Source organism: Lucilia cuprina, chromosome 4, assembly GCF_022045245.1.
Source record: "Lucilia cuprina isolate Lc7/37 chromosome 4, ASM2204524v1, whole genome shotgun sequence".
Classification (NCBI taxonomy): domain Eukaryota; kingdom Metazoa; phylum Arthropoda; class Insecta; order Diptera; family Calliphoridae; genus Lucilia; species Lucilia cuprina.
This window is the reverse complement of record NC_060952.1, coordinates 7,215,765-7,224,658: the sequence shown is the minus strand read 5'-3', so window position 1 is coordinate 7,224,658 and position 8,894 is coordinate 7,215,765.

Sequence of the window (8,894 nt, the reverse complement as noted above, 5' to 3'; positions counted from 1 at the left end):
AACTAGAACTGAACTAGAACTGAACTAGAACTGAACTAGAACTGAACTAGAACTGAAATAGAACTGAACTAGAACTAGAACTAAACTAGAACTGAACTAGAACTGAACAAGAACTGTAGAAGAAAAATCAAATATCTGTAAATATCCTTCGTTCTATTTTTAAAGTCATCTAATAACTAGTTTTAAATAAACTAGTTCATAGCCTGAATTATCAGTTTTTTAATATTAAAAAAAACAACAAAAAAACCTAACGCCTTCCTATAAACACAGAAATCAGAGCAAAAAGTTCAATATACAACAATAAAAACAAAAAGCAACAGATATTGATGGGTGGGAAAATAATAATGATGGGATTTTTTATTGTTGTTTTTTATTATTATTATTACTATGGCATAACCATCATCAGTTGATGAGTAGTGAGAGTGTTTAAAGTTGCAAAAAAATGGAGAACAGAAGAGAAGCTATTGTTATTTTTGCCTTAATAGCTACGACGACTTGTAGTAAACAATTTAATTGTTTTATTGAATATTAAATACAAACAGAACAAAAATTAAATATTTATCAATTTAATTGCAATTGAGACTGAATGTTTAAATATAGTATTTAAATGTCTTTTACTTAATAATAATTATAATATAAATAAAAGCAATTTAATTTAAGTCTTAAAATAGAAACCACAACCATGATGATGGTTTATTTTCTGCAACACTTTAGAGGTTTTTCAAGTGGCGTCTAGTCGATGAAGTCTACATTTCTTTTGTTATTTTTTGATTACATGGACTCAATATTTTCATTCGTAGACTTGTAAACAAGAATGGGTAAAAGGTTAATGAGTTTTCAGACAACAGACTGAAATAAACAGGAAACAGGAAAATTTTTTATAAAAAAGTCTATACTTTCATCAGGATTTTGAACTTAAAAATATAGATTTCTTAATAAATTAAATAACAATTCGTGTTAAAAATTGAGCACAGTCTTGTTTTAGGAAACCAATCAGAGTTTAAGATTTGACGAAATATACTCCTCCCTCTCTTGGGAGACTCTTATACACAAATTTTAATAAAAATTATATGTAAAAACCCAATTCTCTTTTACTCTTGTTTTGTTTTGTATTTTTCTTAACAACATTCAGCTCATTTTTAAAATAATCTTAAATTTACATGTGATTGTATTGAAATATAAAAATATTTCTATATTAAGCTCTTCAAATCCTAAAATCGTTTCATTTAGTCGGAAACTTTCGAAAAATGTACCACGTACTTGGTCGAACTATATAGAGTTTCGCTGAACTCAAGATCGAAAAAAGAATTATTGTGTGTTATATTATTTTAAAAATACATATAAAAAGATCCTGTGGCAGAAGACGTAGTGAACTTTTTATTAATTTACAAAAAAAAAATTAAATGCATACCATCTGTGATTTAAAAAAGTACCTTATAAATTTAAAGTAATTTAATACAAAATATAAACCAAATATATAAAAGAAAAATTAAATCATTTTACTATGAAATTTAATTGCTAATTAACCAGGAAGAAAATATACAAAATAAATAATTAAATTGAAAAAGCTAACCAAACGATTATCTTGCGACCTCTAATTACAATAATAATCAAAAATTAAATTTTTTATCTGAAAGAATATCCACACAAAAGTTGAAATTCAAAGGTGAGTTAAAGTCAAACGAAAAAACAAAGTAATTAACCCTTTACGAGGTCAAAGAAAAATTGATAAGATTATATTGCTGCTTTTGCTAAATAATAAACAAAAACTTTAAGCTTTGTCACATTTTCTCTTTAAGCTTTACAGCAAATTTGTTGTGCTATTTTGTGCCGTTTTAATACAAATTAAATTAATCCGCAATTTTTTATTAATTTATATTTTTAGGAAACTTTAGTTTTAGTTTATTTCTAGTTCAGTTCTAGTTCAGTTCTAGTTCAGTTCTAGTTCAGTTCTAGTTCAGTTCTAGTTCAGTTCTAGTTCAGTTCTAGTTCAGTTCTAGTTCAGTTCTAGTTCAGTTCTAGTTCAGTTCTAGTTCAGTTCTAGTTCAGTTCTAGTTCAGTTCTAGTTCAGTTCTAGTTCAATTCGACTTCTAGTTCCGTTCTACTTCAGTTCTAGTTTAGTTCTCGTTCATTTCTATTTCTGTTCTAGTTTTGTGGCCGAATTTTTAATACATGATCGAATAAAATCGATAATTCTATCCTTGTTCTATTTAGTTCTAGGTTAAAAAATAACTTGTTGCTATGTAAGAAAAGAAATCTCATTTTAATCTACCACTAGCAAGTTAAACACAAATAACAACATGTAGGTCAAGACAAATATAAAAACAATTTGGAACATTTATTGAAATACAATTCATTCGCCTACAATTTTAAAATTAAATAAACAAAATCGGTTCTACGTTAGTTGCTCAATCTTGTTCTAATCAATTTGTTAATATGCAAGTATTTTTAAATAAAATGCAAAAACATAAATTATGTGCCGATTTATTATCTCACATTGCATTTAAAAAAAAAATATGTAAAAATAAGTAATAATCTAAATTTTGTGGGTAGAATTTCTTGTTAATAGAACTAAAACAGTAGATATTTATTTATTTGTTGTAAGAAACTACTGAACTAGTAAATTTTGCTACTGCCAGATGCTTCTTTTCATTAAATCTATATTTTATTATTGGAAATAAAAACGTAATGACATGTAGGAGATGTGTTTTGTTTTTTTTTTAACCTGATAATATTTATTTATTAACAATTTTGTTTTATTAAATTTTATTAAGTAAACAACAAATACATACATATATATGTATGTATATTTAATACAATATACACATGGTGTCAAAATCAATTGCATTTATTAAACAAATTTTTGAATTTAAATTGATTGAACGAAAAACAACAACAAGTACAAATAAGCGTGAAATGTAAAAATGAATTGGAGTAAAAATTTACTTTGATAATTTTCAAAAATTTTAAAAAATAAGTGCAAATTGGGATTATTTACTTATTTTTTTAAAAAGTTCCATTTTATTTGGACTCTTTACACATCATGGGTCTTGAAATTTTTTATTGACCCAAAAACTTGTTTAAACTATAGAACAAAAAACAAACATTCATGATTACTTTTCACGTGATACTCAGTTCACAATGTTAACGTTGTTGAATGAATCCAGTTAATTTTTTTTTTTTTTGATTTTTATAAAAACATTCCATTTCGATCAGATGAATTTTTTCTAATGACTGAAATTATTTTTTAAACTATTAATGTGACATAAATTTTATTAATTTAATCGGAAAATATTTTTATATTCGTATATTACTAACTAAACAATAGGGTGAGAATTAATCTTGAAAATTTAATAATGAAAAACATTCATTTTTTTAATACAAATCTAGTATTTTTTGAGACTTAAATTCTAATAGTTCCCCGTAAATGTAAAATTTTAACACATTAATAATTTGCACCCTTAATTTTTCTATATAGTATAGAATATACTGCATATTCTTTGTTAATCCCCGGGTTGTACAGATTATTTTGATTATTTTTCTAATTATTCTCAATTGATAATTTTAACGATTATAAAAATACAAAATATACACCTAAAAAGCAGATTTCTTTAGAACTGAAAAACAATTGCCGATCTCTAACATTAAAATGTTATATATTTGATTTATAGGTGAGCGGCCATTTAAAAAGGTTTATTGTTTCCTATTGATATGAATGTATATTAGAAATTATCTCAAGATCGTAATAAAGCGCAGTGAAGAGTTTAAAAAAGCATTGGTGTTATAGCGGCACTATTGCAGTTTTTCCATTCACGGTAGCATTAAGGCAAATATATTTTTTTGGTTTCCCAATTTTCTATACGTAATATAATTTATACAATTTTTTTAGGGTCTATGACTGACCTATATTTTAAATGTGTTGTAAACGAAATGATGATTTGTATAAAAATACATATTATATTGTCTTAATTGAAGTTCAATGTTATTTTAATTTCTTTAAAAATATATTTAATCTGTTTAATTGGAAAATTTTTAAATAGCAAGCGATTTAACAAAGCGAAAGAGTTCGAGAATTCTGATGCAGTTTGGTAACCATTTTTTTAGTTTTTGTTCAAATCTAGTTTAGTTTTAATTCAGTTCTAGTTCAGTTTTAGTTCAGTTCTAGTTCAATTTATGTTCAGTTTTAGTTCAGATCTAGCTCAAATCCAATATAGTTCTAGTTAAATTCTAGTTCAGTTCTAGTAAAGTTGTAGTTGTAGTTCTACTTCAGTTCTAGTTCAGTTCAGTTCAGTTCAGTTCTAGTTCAGTTCTAGTTCAGTTCTAGTTCAGTTCTAGTTTAGTTCTAGTTCAGTTCTAGTTCAGTTCTAGTTCAGTTCTAGTTCAGTTCTAGTTCAGTTCTAGTTCAGTTCTAGTTCAGTTCTAGTTCAGTTCTAGTTCAGTTCTACTTAGTTTTAGTTAATATTTTTTAAAGTGTTTAAACCGTTGTCAATGCAATTAACTTAAGATTCATCTTCATTAACTTATTAACACAGTTTTTTTCTTTCGAATTTAAATATTAACATTAAAATCAACTTTTACTATTTTTCTATTATCATTATTATTATTTCTTTCCTCTTCAAACCGTTTTAATATTTGACTTTAAAAAGGCTTTCAGACAAGAGGATGGCTACTTAAACACTTATGAGTACTTGAGAGTATTATGAGTTTTTTTAGAAACTACAACACAAAGCCTTATTGTAATTTTGTTATTAAATATTTAATTTCAACAATTATGTATTCTGGATACTTGAGTTTTTTTCTGCATATGAAGCTGACCAAAATCTTGGTCTAATCTGTAGGTACTATTTGCAAAAGAGAACAAAATAGGTTTCATTTTTAAAGACTTTTGAATTAAAATATGGTAAACTTGCTTTGCATTCTTTAAAAAATTTTCTAATGGATTTCGTTTTTTCGGCATAATTGAAAGTTTCAAATAATTTGCCTTACTTCTTTATTCTTTTTTTTTTGAAGTTTATGTTTCAGTGTTTGTTAGCGAGAGAGAATAAAATTAACATTTGCCAAAGTTCATTTTAAGTTGTTACTTGTTTTATTTGTTAAATAAACCTTTGGGCAATTTTTTTCCATTCCTTTTTTTAACTGCTCATTTAATGGCTAATTTGATAAGAATAATTTAATTGTAACCACAACCACTTTTAATTGAAGAAAAAAATACATACTTAATTACACATAAAGTGTAATTATTAAAATAGAAATTTGAAAAATAAAAAAATATTTAGTAATGGCGTTTGTAAAGTCTATTTGACTAGATAAAAGGGTGTAAATTTAGAAAATTTAATTTAGTTGCATTTTGGAAGGAATAATTTCATTTCGTAAATATAAAATAACTACTTCAAACAACGTTTAGCTGCTTTTATTAAAAAGATAAACCTTTTAGAAACAAATTTTAATTTTCATATTTTTTTTGCATAAATTCTATTAACTTTAACGCTGCTTCCCTTTCAATTCCTTTAAGTGTAGTAGCGAAAAAATAACTTTTTTTTGTATAATTTTCCTTTTTTTGTTGTTTTTTTTTCTTTAAATAAAGTTAAGTCAACATCCTTTTAAATACAAGTCTATATTCTTATTATTTTTCTTACAGTACAAATAAATAAACATAAACGCACTTTTTTCACTTACTTTCTAAAAAAGCGAAAAAATAAGACTAAACATTGCCGGAAATATGATTCCTCAGCTTTTAATTGGAATCGTGAAAAAGTTTTTCATTTTATAGAAAAAGTAAAGAAAAAACCTAATAAAATATTAATAATTTGTAATTGCACTCTTTGAATTTTATATTTTAAACACAAATTTGTGTGAAACATTTTTGTTGTTTTATAACACACACACACAAAACACTTCAAATCAAAATTGTGCGAATTATTAATAACACTTGAAAATTTTAAGGTTACAATTATTTATCTATGAGTTTTGCCATAATTTTTTGAGGGTTTAAAGCAAGAGTTAATTAACCTTAAATGTTTTAAAATAAAGAAAATTTAAATTACCTTTTTTTTTCTTCTTAACAAGATGAAGAGAGTTTTAATTTATATAAATTTTAGAGTATTTTTTAAAGGATTCTTGTTTATCCTTTTTACTGAAAGTGTTAATTTAATATAATGCGATATCCGAAAGAACTAATGTTTAACTAGGAAAAGAAAAACGTTAGAGATCTAAATTCTGCTGTAGCATGTCATATACCTATAATCTTGTTTTATCTCTGAATGATTTATGTACGACTCACCAAAAAATGGTGCTTGAGCTACCTCCCTCAATATATTCGCTGTTATGTAATATGATGTTACCCAAAATATTTTCGGTTAAGTTTTGTCTATTTGTGAACTGAACAGTTTTCAAGAAAATTTCCTATGAGGGAAACGATTTTTCTTGTTAAATTTAAAATATTTATCCAGCTTCAAATAATCTTTGTTATGTTTTATAATGGTTCCCAAAATATTTCTAGTCTATCGATGGCCGTTCATGAACTGGACCGGTAACAAAAGGTTTTTTTAATCTAAGGGACTGAACCCTAGATGGGAACTATGACTAATTATAGACCAATCCGCAAACATATTGGCATAGTGATTTTTATATACACAAAACATATTCTTGTCAAATTTGATTCTGAAAGCGTTATTTATTTATAAAATATGTCATGATTAATGGTAGTGAACCCAATATGGAAGCTATGACCAATTATGGACCAAACCGGAAAAAAATTTAAACAAAACAATTTGAGTCAACTTTTATCCCGATATAATTATTTATAAAAAATATGCACATTTAAGAGATTTTCGGTATTGGAAACAATATGGAAACTATGATCATTATAGACCGATCCACAAAAACATAAGAATGGCGATTTTTATAAACAAAAAAAAACACATGCATGTACTACATTATCTCAATATAGTTGGCAAATTACACTTTCCTATAATTTTTATATTTTAATTCAGAATATCAAGTACCTGCTGTAGTGAATATCCACAAAATAATTCTGTTCAACAGAATAAGGATTTAGGTCAAACAAGTATTTAAAACGGAACCATTTTAAATACAATTGTTTATGGATCGTATTTCGAAAGTTAAAATGCCCCAGTTATACTTTACTTTAGATACTTACGGCTATCTATAGTTCTACTAAGGAGTTAAATTAATCCGTTTTTTTCTAATTTCCACTGGTTTCAAAACTAATTTCAGAAATAAATAATGGAGATTTAAAGTTGAGTATGCCTTTGGTAAACGGATTAGACCTAATTTTTTTTTTATATATTCTAGCTCTATATCGAAAGAGTTGCTAGTACGCATATATATTCTCTATTATTAGGGTTTGTTTGGTATTGAAAATGGGCGATATGGGTGAACGTTTTCTTTTAGACCCTTAAATATGCCAATGATGTAGCACTGAGCACTTTTAAATAAGTGTAACCAGTTTGAATCAAATTTGTTTCTACCAAATTTCACAAATATCGGTCTATATAGCTAGTCAGACAAATAAGCTCTCACTACAGACCTAGAAATAAATGACGAAAATATCGATTCAAAAACAACTATATCCATGACCGTTTTCCTATATGCAATTGAAATTAAGAACACATTTTTCTTGATAGTGAGTAACTAAGATTCGGATTAGTTATTTTGAACTAGTACGCGTTGGATGATATTTGGTGTTATTGGAATACTTCCAATATTATATAGAAATTTACTGAAGTTTAACCAATTCAATTATTTGCAAAGTTAATCGACCATTAGAAAATCGGATTAGCTGGAAATACTTTATTAAATAAATAACCTAATATTCTTTCAAATATCACTGCAATTCTTTTGCCTATTTTAAAACTTTTACTTACCACGATTTTAGTTTTTTATAAAAATTACAATTTTAAATTTTTAATATAGATTTTTGTAATATATATTTTTTAATTTATTTTAAAATATTTCTTAAGGTTTCTTATTAGTTGTTTCTTTAATTTTTCACTCTCTTTTTTTTAATTTATAAACAATTACACTCGAGTATTTATTTATTTTCAAAAACAATCAACTTGATCTTTGCTAAACGTTATTTCTTAGTTTATGTGTATGTAAATAAAAAAACACCTTTAGAAATGTTTTCGAACAACTGCCAAAATTAGAATGACCGTTATTTGAATTTACCTTGTTCATTTATATGCTTTCTAGTCCTCTACGTTTGTTTGTTTGACTTCTTTACCACCAGACTGACTGTTGCAGGATTCTGTAGAAAGCTGTTCGGTTCATACGTACATGTGAATGTCTATTTATTGTTGTTGCTTTCTTGGTGTTTTTTTACCGTTATGACCGAATCATAACCAACCAAACAACCAATCAGAATCGAAAAGCTTTCACGAAGTGGGTTTAATAAATGATTCGTGTTGTGTTATTGAAGTGTGAGTGAACACGAGTGCTATGATTATTGTGTTGTTGGTTGTGATAATAAAGCGTAGGTTTATTTTGTTGCTGTGATAAATTTACAAATTGTACCTGTTGGTTGATTTGGCTAAAATATTATAACGGGAAATATGGATGATGTATTTATGGATGTACGTGTGGTTGTTGTATATGTATTGCTTGATTAACTTTTAAAGAAACAAACATAATTTTTTGTTTTTCATCATTTATGGTTTTGAACTTTTGCAAGTTTTTTATGAGAAAAGTAGCGTTGGCGTGCTTTGTGGGTGACGTATTTAGGGAATTAATATTCGTTTATATTTATTTATCCTTTCAAAACGTAAACATTTTGTTTATTAGTTAAGCCGCCATTTTAACTTAATTCTGTAAATGATGACCTATTTTAATTGGAGGTTTAATTCGTGGTAAATGCTGGAAAATAGAATTAAAAC